The sequence below is a fragment of the Triturus cristatus genome, chromosome 8 (genome assembly GCF_964204655.1).
Source record: "Triturus cristatus chromosome 8, aTriCri1.1, whole genome shotgun sequence".
NCBI lineage: Eukaryota > Metazoa > Chordata > Amphibia > Caudata > Salamandridae > Triturus > Triturus cristatus.
Window position 1 is genome coordinate 222,945,276 of NC_140591.1, and position 16,027 is coordinate 222,961,302.

A 16,027-nucleotide genomic window follows, 5' to 3' on the forward strand; every position below is an offset into this window, starting at 1 on the left:
GAGGCCTAAGCTCCGCTCGAGACAAAATTGTCTCTGAGCGAGAGCCGCACAATCCAGTGCACAAAACTGCTGACATTGCTCGTTTTCTGCGGAGGCGAACAGATCTAACCAAGACTCTCCCCACTGCCCTTGTGCCACCACTGCATAGAGATGCCACTCGTGATCCGCTATGCATCGATGGCTGAGTTTGTCCGCTCTGGCGTTCAGGGAACCTGCCAGGTGTTGAACCACCAGGGATATGCCCTGCTGTTCCAGTCATGTCCAGAGACGCAGGGCTTCTTGACAAAGATTTAACAATCCAACTTTGACCTGTTTGTTGCAGTACAACATAGCGGTGGTGTTATCTGTGAACACCTGAACTAGCATTCCTTTGATGGAGGGTAGAAAATCAAAGGCTTTCAATGCAAATCATATCGCTCAGAGCTCCAGCATGTTGATATAGTGTTCGGATTCCGCTGGAGACCAAAGCCCTCTGATCTCCACCACCAGATGGTCACCCCATCCCAGAAGTGTCATGTATCTGTCACTTCTGTGAGATCTGGTTAGGGAAGGGCGAGAGGTCTGCCTCTGACCCAATCGTGGTTTGTCAGCCACCACTGCAGGTCTCCTGCAGTACCCTCCAAGATCTGGACCATTGTCAGATTCCCCTGATGATGCGCCCACTGGAACTTGAGGTCCCACTGCAGACCCCACATATGCCATTTGGCATGTGTCACTAGCAGGATGCAAGAGGCCATAAGGCCCAGCAGCCTCAGTCATTCTGACTGAAATACAGGATAGAGGCTAAAACACTGGTATCATAGCCTGAATATCCTGGATTCGCCATTCGGGAGGATATGCCCAAAACTGCACTGTGTCCAGAACAGCTCCGATGAAAGGGAGCGTCTGAGAGGGAGCCAGGTGTGACTTCGGCATATTGATATTGAACCCCAGCGAAAGAAGGAGGTCCGCCATAGTCTGGATGTTGGAGCCAACAGCATAGAGTGAGCCCGCCTTCAACAGCAAGTCAACGAGATAGGGGAAGACTGACACTCCTGTTCTCCTCAGATGAGCTGCGACCGCTGGCATCAACTTGGTGAACACCCGAGGGGCGCTGGTAAGGCCAAAAGGGATCACAGCGAACTGAAAGTGCTCGTAGCCCACTGTGAATCGTAGGTAACACCTGTAGGCAGGCAGGACGTGAAAGTATGTGTCCTGCAAGTCCAACGCTTCCATCCAGTCTCCTGAATCCATGGCAGACAAGACCGGAGCCAGTGTGAGCAACTCGAATTTCTCCTTTTTTAGGAAGTAGATGAGGGCCTGTAGGTCTAGGACAGGGGGAAGACCGTTGTCATTTTTCGAGACCAGAAAGTAGGGAGAATAGCAACCACAGCCTACATCTGGATCCAGAAGCCTCTCAATGGCTCCCTTGGCCAAGAGAGACAGGACTTCCTCTTGGAGCAAAAATAGATGATCCTCCATGTGCCGGTCGAAAGATGGAGGCATGGTCTCGAAGGGGAGGAAGTAGCCCCTTTGGATGATTGGGAGAATCCACCCGTCTCAAGTGATGATTTGCCAGTGATGGAGGTGATGACGGATCCTGCCACCAACTTGATGCCCATGTTCTTGAAGGGCAAGACTAGGAGGGTTTGGAGGCTGAAACTGCCGATGGTGGTGGCTTGACGGGACCTCTGGCTGCCCGACCCACAGGGTCAATATGAATCACGTGTTCACCTTCATACAGTTTGGGAGGGTTGCGTGGGGTGGTGACTGGGATATGGTTGGCACTGTTGAAATTCCCTTCCGTAGCCATTAAACAGGCCGATAGACAGACTGGGGATGACGAGGGGCAACTGTGAGGCCCAAAAACTTAGCCATAGCCCGCAAGTCCTTAAACCGCTCTATTATAGAGTCTGCCTTGCCTCCGAAGAGTCCATGACGGAAGCCTGGACATCCCCTGAAAAGCCAGATGTTCTCATCCAGGCACGGCGTCTAAGTGGCACCATCGACGAAACCGCTCTGTCAGTCGAATACAAACCAAACCTAATGGTGAACTTCGTGACGTCTCTCCCGTCCTTGACCCCTTTGGAGAGAACGGTTACAGGCTGATCTGGGGCCTGTGGCAGCACTTGCGCAACAGTGTTTCACAGAGTGTAGGATAGCGGCCCAATAAGCATGCAGTTTTCACCGACTGCAGTGCAAGGCTGGTACAAGAAAAAATCTTCTTTCCAAGCTATGCAGCCTCTTTGATTCCCTGTCTGAGGGTGCAGCAGGGAACGCACCATGGGATGTAGTGGCTTGGGCCACCAAGCTATCAGAGGTGGGGTGTTGTGTGAGAAAGTTCGGGTCCCTAGGTGCAGGGCGGCGGCAGCAGGCAATTGCCTTGTTCACAGTAGCCCCTATGCTGGGCTTGGACCAGGTTCCAAATAGGACATCTGTTAGTGCTTCATTAAAAGGGAGCAGAGGTTAGGAAGCAAAGCTCTTGATTGTAGCACTTCCATCAAGCTGTTAGTCTTGACTGCCACCGTAGGCTACTCGGGATCCAAGACCTCAGCAGCTCTCTTCACCACCATGAAATATGATGCTCCCTCTTCCGTAGCCACGGAAGGGGGAGAAAGCATACCATTATCCGAAGATGTATCCAGACCACTGGCATCACCGAGTTCCTCACACCAGTCCATATCAATTCCCACTAACAGGTATTCCGAAGGGTCCAGTGAACCCCTCCCATTCTTCCCCAAGGCCTATCCTTTTAGAATAGGGCTCAGGCTCTGACCTAGTTCGCAGGTGTCTGGTCGGAGCAGGACTGGTGCGACGCGGATCCATGTTGTCGAGTATCAGAATGGGCTTGGCGCTGCTCGTGGGCGCCGAGAGCATTGGCGTTGGGGATGGGGGAAGGTCACAGTAGCACGACTGGCACCAGTCCGGACACATGACCGGATCTATGGGGGCCCATCGGAGCTGAAGATAGAGCCATTGGCGTGGAACCAGATGCAACCCCGCTCAAATAAGTGGTGCATGGCCTTGAAAAATTCTTTAACCTCTTCAGTGCCCATGACGAGATAGTCTCGTCATGGAGCACGGTTGCGCTGTGCCCATGACGAGACTATCTCGCCATGAACCCCATCCACTAATGCAACGCCCGGCACAGGAGGGGGAAAGGGCATGGCACTGAAGGGGTTAATCTGAGCGGGGGTCGCTCTGGCTCCTGGGAAAGCTGGGCTGCTCAGAGTCAGCCCAAGAACCGTGCCTGGAACTGTGATGCTACTACATCGCGTCAGACGACAGACAAGGGGAAGTCAAAGCATGCTTCAACTTCTTATGCTGCTTCCCCGAATTTTCCGATGATCTTGAATGGGAGGAAGAAGACTTGGGGCTCTGGGAGAGAACCTGCGACCTCCCTCTCGTTCAGAATCCAAGATCTCCATGTCGTTGCCCGTCGGGCTGCTAGCAGCTTCAGGGACTGCTCCCTCAAAGCCTTCACTGCCATGACCCAGCAGTCTAAGCACAACTTGGAGTCGTGGTCACGTTCGAGACACCACAGACACATGATGTGTGGGTCTGTAACTGACATGGCGCAATGACAGGCACCACACTGTTTAAACCCGGTCTTTCTTGAAGACATCCTCGACACAACCAGAGGAAAGAATTCCTCAAAAAACTCAGTAATAAGTTAAACTATAAAAGTCTAACATTTGGAATATGCCAATGTTTGTTAACAGACACTTTGTGATTTCTAATTGTAGAAATAAAAATGTTGTCCATCTTACCATGCAGCCTTTTAAGTATGTCCAGAGGGCCCTTTCTTCTCATTTTCACAGGAGTGTACAGGGACAATCATCTCACTCGTTAGGCTTAAAAGCAACAACTGTCTTGGATTCTTTATCATATTTGTGTGTTTTCTCTTACATCTAGTAAATACTGAATCCAGAAGAACTGTACAATTATTGGTGAAGGCACAACCTATGCCTGTCTTGGCGGACTGCTCATCTGTGTCCAACAGGTCTCCATTACCAAGATGGAGCACAACCTAATCAGGTGGGTGCTTAAATTCTGCAGGCTGCTGCATTCAATTTGACCCTTTTAATGTCTAAGTCTGTTCCACATTATGGAGCAGGATCCAGAGCTCTTTAATGTCACATGGGTCCTGTGCACTGGACGGCTCCCAAAGGCAATGGTGAGACAACAGAAAACATATCATCTTCATTCGGTCTCGCTCAAATAAGTATGCACCAAGGCCCAGCACTAGATGTTAGGAACATCTCCATAAACTAAGGCCTGATGATCTGCCATCGTTTTTGCGCTGTAACTGGAGCATGCACTTGCCCACATGGGACCAGCGCCTCACAATGAAGCATACCTGATGATCTGCCATCGTTTTTGTTCTGTAACTGGAGCATGCACTTGCCCACATGGGATCAGCGCCTCACACTGAAGCATACCTGATGATCTGCCATCGTTTTTGCGCTGTAACTGGAACATGCATTTGCCCACTTGGGACCAGTGCATCACACTGAAGCATACTAAAAATGTTATGGATAGAATACTTGAATTAATCTCAGCCACTGGTAATTATTCAGGCCACATCCCTGGCCCTTGTTATTTTGAACATATTGGAAGGTGGATCATTAGCAGGCGTAAGTATGCACCTACAACTAGCAATAAGGCCACCAATGCAAAATAAGTTCCAGACAAAGTCTCAAATTATTCCCTTGCTCAACCCTTGGTAGCTGGCAACGAGAAGGGAGGCTTAATTTAGGAGACAGGTGTGTGTAGAATTTAAAAACAGCAATATATTAAAAAAGTAAGACACAACACACAATAAAAATCCACAGCCAATGTATACAAATAGGAAATATTGCTATGATTAAAATGACACCAAAATGACAAAAATACAACATAGGGAACCAGAGATATGCATTTTGACAGAATAAACACTTTATAGTGCTGAAAAACATATTGCGCCAACTTGGGACATCTGGTCAAACTTGAACGGAACAAAGTCAAAGTTTGAGGCTGGCCGCGATGGAGCCCTGGTCGGATACACTAAGTGGGAGGCCCGGTCAAAATGTTACCTTTGCACTTAGAAACTTTTTTGGAGGATTTTCTCTTGTCATCGAGCGAGACTCCGCTCCAGGCCGGGATTCGAGTCCAGGATGGTGGCGGCGGCTTGGCTCAGCGAGAGGCCTCAATGAAATCCTGGAAGTCTTAAGTTCCGGGGCTTTTAGCTGGACAAACCTGAAACCCAAGCTGGGTCGTTGTTCAAAGTTGGCGGCCTGACTATCGACGACGGGTCGGTCACCTTATGAGGCTTTTTCCAAAAGTTGCTCCAAACTTCTTAATCTTCTTCCTGAAGTTCCTCTTGAGGGTTCAAAGTGTCCAAAACAAAAATCCAAGGGTCTAAAAGCTCTGAGATGGTCCTTGGAAGTTTAGGGCTACAATTCCTACAATGCAACTGGCCAAATCCTTAAAGGTCCACTGGAGGCACTGCAGGCTGGGGACTTCTTGGGGGAAATGGTGCAGGTGAGCTCCGTTAACCTGTTGCTTTCAGGGTGTCCACTCCTTAATCCTTTTCAAAGCAAAACCAAGTCCTCAAGGCTGTAGTTGCAAGTGTGCAGCAGGAGCAGTCCTTCAGACTGCAATCCTTTGGGGGTGCCGCCCAGGATTCCAGCAGGGCAGTCCTTCTCCTTGTAGTTTCAGGCAGCATATCTGAGTTGCTATGCAGATCTCACATATTTAATCAATGTTCTGGGGTGACACGCACAGGGCACCCCCGACCAATAGGGTAAAGGGTGCCACCCAGAAGCATGACAGCTTCCTCCAAAGTGTGGCATATTCTTGTCCCACAAAGCACTGCACTTTAGAATTCAAGATGGAGAATTCCTCTCCTTGGGAGTAAGACCTGGCTAAGCCAACCCACTGGTCCGGCTCATTTCCAATAACACCGCCTTTCCAGGCCTCCTGCAAACTCCACTCTTGGAAGACGGGGTAGGCCTGGCCTGCATACCGTACTGTACTACTCTCTATGAAGCCCAGTTTAATTTACCCAACCCCCGTCCTGGCCTGTGCTCGGCAGCTGCCGAGCTCCCCCCATCAGATAACCTTTGTCTCTGTGCAGGCCAGTTACCACTTCATAGCAGTTTGGCTGAACCTGTTAAGAGCAGACCAATCAGAAGAGGCTGCTAACAGGCTGGATTCTGGCTCACAAAAAAGAAAGTTCTAGAACTTATTTTCTGTATTAGGATAGATTCAACAGTGGCAAGTTGTTGGATTTATCATTACCAACCTTTTAAGTCCTTAAAATATTATTTTAGTTCGTTCCTTTCAATAGTTTCACTGTATTACAGTATTTCCATGTTAGCTTGTGGAGCTAAAAGTGCTATAATGGAGGAAAAACGAAATTGGATTTTATTTCCTCACCAGGGCATATAAAACATTTTTTAAATGTCCCTGCTTATTTGTGCATGGTACCCTACCCTGGGGGCATCTAGGGTAGACATTAGGGGTAACGTATACATGAATATAAGGTAGTTTAATACTTTATAAGTACTTTAAAATTCAAACGGACTCATTCAGCTAACTCCAGGTACGACACTGGGTTACCTCTCCGGCATACCAGGCGCCGGCCTCAAGACCATTAACTGCCTTTGAAAAGTGGTTAATGCGCAAGAACGACAATAAGCATCTCATCTCTGAGATATATGCAATGCTCTCCACCTGGAGGGAGGGAGGGCGAACCAAAGGGCAGCTTTGATGGGAGGAAGAATCGGGCAGAGTACTTTCTAATAAAGAATGGGCAGAAATACACTAAAGAGCACACCACACGGCACATAACATTGCAGGGACAGAGTTGGCCTACAAAGTGATAACATATTGATATTACACCCCATCCAGCATACATAACTGGGACAAAAATCGCTCGGAGAAATGCTGGAGGGGATGCGGCCTAACAGGCTCTCTGGTACACTTACTGTGGCATTGTCCAAGATTGGTTTGCTTTTGGGAGCTGGTTCAGGGCGATATAGACAAAGCATTCAACACAAACACTTCCATGTTTCCCAGCATACACTTTATTGGGACTGTCGAATCCTCTTTCTTTCCCACTACGGTCTTTGAGGGGAAGACAGATTGCATTAGCTCTGCTGGCAGAACGCCAGGTAATTTTAGCCCGATGGGGCACCGCCAATATACCAGATCACACGGCATGGCTAAACAAACTTTGGTTAATACTAGCCATGGAACGCACGTCCCTGGTGGTAGAGCACAAGGTGGAAACCTATGAAGAGCTTTGGGCCCCCTTTCTACAGATTCTCTCGACAGACCTACGAGAGGTCACATGTCCCAAATGCTTACAGATATTGCGACTCCTCCTGGGAATTGGGGCAGAGGCCGGGTCAATCCCACAGACGGCGCTCAAAGACCAACAAACATCCTAATCGACTTCCACTCTCTATATGGCTTACAGGGATAGGTGATCGGTACAGGAAAAGGGTGATATTATTGCCTGGGGATGTTCGGTAGTCCTTTTAAGATGTTTTGTTACGTTAATTTTGATTAACATGATCCTACTATCGCCGCCAGCCTCCGGGTTGTAGGTGCAAAGCTGTGTAGAATTGCACCCCTACTTAATCACTGCCGGCCACTGGTTGTAGGCACTCCGCTGTGTAATTGAAGCTTTGGATATCGCTGAATAAACAGATTGATTTCATAAAATTAAAGCAGGCAACACAGATGTGCACACTTAAGTACCTCCAAGCTGCTCGGCCTCTAAACCTAAATGCCCCAGCATATACTATAAAATTACAGGTAGGTTGTCGGTGCCAATTGTAATTACACTTAATAACCGTGTACATTATTAATCAGAGCACTGGCCCAGGGCCTGGTTAGCAGAGCCCGGGTTGTCAGAGTCAGTTGCCATCAGTCTTAGAATAAAATGGGGGTGATCAGGGCAAAAAGGATGACTTTCTCACATGCCTCCCAAAAGAAAGGTGATGGGTAACTTAACCTTCACCCTGGTAATCCTCATCAACTAAGTGGAAAAACCAGGAAAGTACATCTGCATTGGCATGGGCAGTCACAGGTCTGTATTCCACTGTGAAGTCCATCCCCGGTAGAGAAATGGACCACCGCAACAGCTTTGGATTCTCCCCCCTCATCTGCACGAGAGGTCTGTGGTCAGTTTGAACATGGAAGTGAGTACCAATCAGGTATGGTGTTATCTTTTTCAAGGACCAAACCACCACAAAGGTTTCCCTCTCAATGGCACTACACTTCTGTTCTCTGGGGAGAAGTAGCCTGCTGATAAAGGCCCTCCTCATTCACTTGTGTCAACACTACCACAATCCTTAATTTTGAAGGATCTGTCTGAACCACAAATTCCTTTGTGTAGTCAGGGACCAGTAACACTGGTGCTGAACACCTAGCCTCTTTCGGAATGTCAAAGGCCTTCTGACACTCTGGGTTCCACATGACTTTCTTTGGCCACTGTTAAGAAGTGAGTTATGTCAGGGGAGCCAAAATGATCCCATACTTCTGAACAAATCTTCTATAATACCCAGTCAGTGCAAGGAAGGCCCGGACCTGTGTCTTGGTTGTGGGAGCTATCCAATCCAAAATGGTTTGGATTTTGGCCTGGAGAGGTTGTACATATCTTTCACCTACAAGGTGGCCCAGGTACACATCTGAACTCTGCCCTATTTGGCACTTACTGCCTTTAACATTCAGGCCTGCCTGCTGCAGGGCCTGAAGCCCTTCCTTCCGGTTGCTTAAGTAAGTGATCCCCCTAGGTGGAAATGTACACAGCTATATCCTCCAGATAAGCTGCACTGAAATGCTCCAGCCCAGACAGGACTCTGTTCACTAAACTTTGGAACGTGGCATTCTTTAAGACAAAGTGTATTACTTTGAAATCGTAATGCCCCTCTGGCATGGAGAATGCTGACCTCTCATTTGCTCTTTTAATGAAGGCAATCTGCCAGTAGCCTGAGATCAAATCAAATGCACTCAGGTACTTAGCAGCCACTAACCTATCAATGAGCTCATCAGCGCTAGGTATAGGGTGAGCAGGTTTGGGTAACAGCACCACTGGGCTGGCCATGGACTGTCAGAGCGCTCAATTACCACCAATTCCAGCATCAGAGCTACTTCAGCCTTGATGCTGGGTCTGACCTGGTCAGACAACCTGTACAACATTTTCTTGGCAGGTAGGCTGTCACCAGTGCCAATGTCGTGTATAAACCAGCTGGTGATACCAGGGATCAACGAGAAAAGACCAGCAAACCACTCTAGCACCTGCTTGCCATCTCGGTGCTGTTGGTCTGTAAATTTGGGCGAGAGTACAACTCTCTCCACTGATGCATCTTGCACATTGTTCGAAAGGAGGTCTGACACTGGCTCAGTCTCCTCCTCTCCTCCCTCATCTGTGACCATAAACATGGCCATGTCTGCCTGGGATTTGTGGGATTTCAACCTAGTAACATGAAGGACCTAGTGAGGCTTCCTGTGGGTGTTCAGGTCTACCAGGTAGGTAACCTCACCCTCCTTCTCTAGGATTGGATAGGGCCCATTCCCCCTATGCTGGAGGGTTCTAGGAGCAACAGGCTCCAACACTTACACCAATTGTTCTGGAGTCTACTCAGGCATGGTAGCCTTTTCATCATACCAGTGCTTCATGAGTTCCTGGATGGGATCCAGTTTTCTGCTTGCCTTGTACATGTACTCTGTCATTCGAGATAGCAGGCCTGGTACCTAGCCCAGCACAATGGCCTTGGCTTCTTTGAGAGGATTTCCCCAAGACTTTCCCACCAGGCACAATGGCCCTCTTACAGGGTGCCCAAACAGTAATTCAATGAGGCTAAAGCTATCCCCTTTTTGTGGGACCTCCCTGTAGGCAAACAGTAGGCATGGGAGGAGAACATCCCATTTCCTCTCAAGTGTGTCAGATAAACCATTGAACATGCCCTTAAGGGTCTAATTGAACCTTTCTACCAGACCATTAGTCTGGGGATGATATAGGGTGGTGAACTTGTAGGTAACACCATATTCCTCTCACATCACCTTCAGATAGCTGGACATGAAGTTCATGCCACTATCTGAAACAACCTCCTTTGGGAAACCCACTTTGGTGGGCACCCCAAGTAGGGCCCTAGCCACTGAAGGAGCACTGACTGTTCTGAAGAGTATTGCTTCAGGGTATCTTAGGGCATGGTCCACTACTACCAATATATACTTGTTCCCTGAGGCCGTTGGTGGTTCTAGAGGACCAACAATGTCCACCCCACTCTTGCCCCATGTCTTACCACTGGCCTGACATGTTGCACAGGAACTGCAAAACTCCTTCACTTTGACAGTCATATGGGGCCAATTGAAATTATTAACCAACCCTTTCCATGTCTTACTCTGTCCCAAATAACCTGCCATGGGATGTCATGGCTTAGCGACAGGAGGAATTCTTTGTACTTCTGGGGGACCACTAACCTCCTGGTAGCTGTTCTTTGAGGTCTCTAGCCTCAGTGCAGAGAACTCCATCCTCCGAGTAGACTTTGAGTAAGCCACTGACATCACCCTTTTCTTGCCGGGAGGCAGCCTTCCTCAGACCCTCAAGAGTGGGACACACTCTCTGTCTGTGTCACACCTCCTCTCTGGAGGGTCCACCAGCTCCTTGCAACTCTGTCAAGTCAGACATATCTTGCATGGGTGGGATCCCTACCTCAGAGGTCAGATCCTCCCCCTCAGGGTTAGATTCCTCCTGCACCTCTGGAGTTCTTTGGGCTGACTCACCAGACCCGGTGCCCTTTCTCTTGTCATTGGATGTTGGGTTCATGATTCTAGGGTGCAAGTGTCAAGCATTCCCCTTCTGGTCCGTGAGCTGGTCACAGCACATACCCACTCCGAGAAATTCAGTATCCTAGCATGGAACATTCTCTTCACCCCTGACCAGTAAGACGCTTAAAAATCATTTCCCAGTAGACAGTCCACTGAGGAAGCTGGAGACACAACTACCTGCTTAGGGTCTGTCACACCTCCCCACTTTAAACTCACAATTGCCATGGGATGGAGTTTGGCTGTGCTGTCTGCATAGGTTACCTGGTGATACACCCCAGGAAATCGCCCGGGAGAAACCAGTTTCTCTGTGACAGTGGTCACACTGGCTCCTGTATCTCTCAGAGCCTCATCCTCAGTTTCATTGATTTTAGGCCTCTAACTATACCTCTCCATGCTGGGAGGCAAGGTGGCCAGGGTTTCAATTTCCACCCTACCCAACGACACTAAGATTGCCTTGGTCAATCCCTTCCCCATCTCTGGGACAATCTCCATTCCTCCCGATGCTGACAATCCCCTGGGACTGCCCACCAGTGGGGGGCTCCTGTGTGCAGACATCATCTCCCCTCTTGTGTCCTAACTGATAACAGTCAAAACACTGACCTGCCTTCATAAGGTTATGGAACTTTCCTGCCTTTCCAGGGTCAAAGGACTTCCCCTGATACCCCTTCCTGTTAAAAGGGGATTGCCTTGGGGTCCCTACCCCCTGTTGGTCTTCTTTCCCCTGGGGTGAGGAGGCCTGTCCTCCTTTTTTCAGATGTTGTGGGCCCGTCCTCCCTTTTTCTGATCACCCCCTGTTGCTGATTGGAAACATGGGTTCTCAACCACTCATCAGCAAGCACCCCCAGCTCACTGGAGCTAGTCAGCTTGGAGTCCACTAGGTTCTGGCATAATTTCTCTTGCACACAATGAGTCATGATGTGCTCTTTCAGCAACACATTGTAAAGCTTGTTATAAGTACTCACTTGGTTGCCACTAATAAAGCCCTCTAGTGCCATCACTGAGATACCCACAAAGCCCACCCAGGACTGTGTGTTAACTTTCTGGGTGTCCCTGAGCTTCACCCCATACTGCTCTGGGGTCAGACCAAATTTATTGACTACACATTGCCTCATGTGGGAGTAAGATTTTGCCTCATTGACCTGTAGGGTTAGGATTCTATTCCTCCGACTACTGGGATCAGTTCACACAGGAGTGAATCCCAGTACTTAAGAGTGGATCCCTCGCATCTCAAGGGCCCTTTGAAATGCAGTCAGTCATTTTTCAATGTCATCCCCCTTGGTGTACATATAAACTATTCCCTTAGGAAGCCTTGGGTTAAACCCACCACCCCTGGGGATCTCAGCATCTTTTTCATTGTTACGGTCACCATTTCTTTTTTACTTTCGCCTCCTCCCACTTCTCTCTAGCTAGTTCTAACTTCTTCTCTTCCAGGGCTATGGAGGCTGAGCCTCAAGCTCTTGCCTTCTGAGGGCCCTAACTGGGTAATCGGTGGAGGAGCATTTCCTCCCACCATTAGCTGGAAGTATGAACATGGTACTGAAAGAAATGGGTGGGGTGTCATCCTCCACCACCTGAAAGTGGTTGGAGGGGTCACCCTCCCTTTTCCTCTCTGGAGCTGCCTGAGCCCATGCCTTGAGAGACCTAATCAACTCTGCCTTCCTGATCTTTTTGCCATTAGGTAACCTCCTAGACCTACCCTGAACCCTAAGCTCAGCCACTGCGAGTTTGTTCAGGTTTGCCAGATGTAGCTCCATGGTATCCCTAGTTTTGTGTCACACAAAGTTAACAAATCAGAAATAGAACAAATTTAGAAAAATCTAAAAGATGGGTTAAAAATCAGTTTTAGTCCAAATTTCAAAAAATCTATATCAGAGGTTTTGTTCTAAGTCAATTTAGCAGATTTTTAAAGATAATACTTAATTTACTGCATGGTGTAGGTACGTATCCTCACCGCTAAACACACAATAAAAATCCACAACCAATTTATAAACATAGGACATAGTCTTATGATTGAAATGACACCAAAACAACAAAACTCCAATATGGGGAACCGGAGATATGAATTTTGAAAGAATAAACACTTTAGAGTGCTTAAAAACATACAGAGCCAACTTTGGACATCTGGTCGCACTTGACCATGACAAAGTCAAAGTTTGAGGCCGAATGCGATGGAGCACTGGTCAGATACACTAAGCGGGAGGCCCCAGTCAAAATTTTACCTTAGTACTTAAAAAAACTTTTCAGGAGGATTTGCTCTCGCCGTTGAGCGAGACCCCGCTTCAGAGCAGGATTCGAGTCGACGGCGGCAGCTTGGCTCAGTGCGAGGCCTCGATGAAATCCTGAAAGTCTTGAGCTCCGGAGCTTTCAGCAGGTCGAACCTGAAATCCATGCCGGGTTGCGGTTTGACGTCGGCGGCCTGACTCTCATTAACGGAGCAGTCACCTTGTGGAGATTTTTTCAAAAGTTGCTGCAAACGTCTTCCTGAAGTTCCTCTTGAGGGTTCAAAAGGCCCAACACAAATCCAATTATCTACAAGCTTTGAGATGGACCTTGGAAATGTAGGATTACAATTCACACAATCCACCAGGGCAAATCCTTAAAAGTCCACTGGACGCACTCCAGGCTAGAGAATTCTTAGGGGAGATGGTGCTGGTTTGCTCTGTTAGCCTGTTGCGTTCACGGAGTCCACTCCTTAATCCTTTTTTAAGCAAGGCCAAGACATCAGGGCTGAAGTTCCAAGTTTACAGCAGGAGCAGTCTTCAGAGTGCAATCCCTTGGGGTGCAGACCAGGGTTCCAGCAGGGCAGTCCTTCTTTCCTTTGCTATGCAGCTCACACATATGTATTCAATGTTCTGGGGGGACACGCAGGGAGGCACCCCTGACCAATGGGGCACAGGGTGCCACCCAGAAGCATGACAGCTTCCTCCAAAGTGTGGCATATTCTTGTCCCACCAAGCACTGCACTTTAAAATTCAAGATGGAGAATTCCTATCCTTGGGAGTAACGCTTGGCTAAGCCAACGCACTGGTGTGGCTCATTTTCCTTAACACTCGCTTTCCATACCCCTGCAAATTCCACTCTTGGGGCTGCCATCTGGTTGGAGGGTGCAGGAAGAGGGGTTAGGCCTGGCTGACATTCCTTATTGTCCTGCTCTCTTTGAAGCCCAGTTTGATATACCTAACTCCTGTCCTGGCATGTGCTCGGCAGCTGCAGAACACCCCCATCAGATAACCTCTGTCTCTGTGCGGGCCACTTATCACCTCATCACAGCTGTTTGGATGAGCCTGTTAAGGGTAGACCAATCATGAGAAGCTGCTAGAAGGCCAGATTTTGGCTCACAGAAAAGAAAGTTCTATAAATTATTTTCTGTATTAGTTAGGATAAATTCAACAGAGGCAAGTTGTTGGATTTATCACTTGAAATATTATTTTAGCTCACTCCTATCGATAAGATACACTGTATTACAGTATTCTCCATGTTAGCCTATGGAGCTAAAAGGCTACAATGGGGGGTAAAACAGGAATTGTTAGCTTTTCCTTCACCAGGACACATAAATCATCTTTTAAAATGTCCCTGTTTATTTTAACATGGTACAATAGACTAGGGGCGCTCAGGGTAGACCTTAAGGGTGACGTATAAGTAAAAATAAGGTAGTTTAATAATTTGGAAGTACCCTTACATCCAAAGTCGAATTTGCATGTAATTTCAGTTTAAAAGCAGTTTGCAAAGCAGGGCTGACTTTTAAAACGACAGCAGGTAACACAGCCGTGCACACTTAAGTGCCTCTAAGCTGCTGTTCCTCTAAACCTCCATGCCCCACCATATCCCAGGTGCTTACATGTTGGTTATCAGTGCCAATTGTCACTATACCTAATTACCAAATCATATATACTTTTAATTAGGGCACTGGTTAGCAGAGCCTGGGGCGCAGTCAGTCAGTTACCACCAGTCTCAGTCAAAAAATGGGAGTGTTATTTTATGTTGTGAGGTATTTGTAGAGCGTGTAGCTACTCCAGGGAGTGTCCCGGCGCTGTCTCAAACCCTTGACAAAGCAGTATGAACAGGAACAATAGGCGCCTCCTCTACTGTTGGAAGAGCCAAGTTTTCAAAAGTCGCCTAAAACCAAGGAGATCCTGCACCTGTCTCAGAGAGGGAGGCAAGCTGTTCCATAGCTTCGCGGCTGCTACCTGAAAGGAACATCTCCACTTTTGTGACCGAAAGAACTTTGGCACGATCGTCAGGTGCTGCGACGATGACCGCAGAGTTCTGGATGGGGTATAGGGCTGAATTTTATTCCTGATGTAGGGAGCTCCAATGTTGTGGAGATCATTAAAGGCTAGCACCAGGGCTTAAAAGTTAACCCTATTTTTCACTGAGAGCCAATGCAGTGATTTTAGGCAGAGTGTCGTGTGATCAGGGCAAAAAGGATGGCTTCTCATAGCACACCATGCCACCTCCGTTTGGACCCACCCATATCAGTCTTGACCCTGCTCCAATAGGAACAGTCCAGCCTCAGCTGCCAGGCCAGTTCCTCCCTGAATCAGAACACAACCTGGGACTATTGGGGACATGCTGATCTTTATGGAGGCAAGCCTCTGAGACTACATCTGTTTTTTTGGAGAATTAATTCAAGCTCTTTTTCCACTGGGTCAAAGTACACTGTAGCTTCCAAACTAATCCAAGGACTCTAAGCCCCAAAGGGACATGTGAGTTTGGAAGCTCACATTGCTATTCCGATTTTCTGTTTCAATTATTCAATGGCATTGGCTTGGTGAAATAATAAATGTTATGGTTCAAGGTGTACAATTGCAGCGAGGGGTACCAAAAGAGCTGTTTGGTCCAACAAGCAAGCGTGACCATTTTTGTTAACATGTAATTCCCAGTATGGAAGTTTCATGCATTCTGAATGTTGTTTTGTATTCAACTGTGCAAATGAAGGTCTAAGCTACTACTACAGCAGTCACCATTTCAAAAAAGGATATTTAAGGTTTCAGACTATACTGCAGTCACCGCTTAAAAAACAGGATATGAGTGGTTTCAGGCTGACAAATCAAAGATCCTCATAGGTAAGCTGATCGAATATGAATGTGACCTTTGGATGATCAGCAATGTTTGTAGCTTGAAAGACTTTATTTTGAGTGTGATTTGCTAACAGAAAACATTAACATCAAACCAAAACAATTCAATCAGCAAACAAAAGCAATGCAGTTGTCTTACTTGATAG

The 16,027-nt window shown here is 47.8% G+C and overlaps 1 protein-coding gene across 1 annotated transcript in view; it reads right to left on the reverse strand.

Annotated features, from left to right (window-relative positions):
• Positions 1-16,027, reverse strand: part of MRE11 (MRE11 double strand break repair nuclease) — a 453,446-nt gene that overhangs the window by 55,033 nt on the left and 382,386 nt on the right. The window lies entirely within an intron of this gene.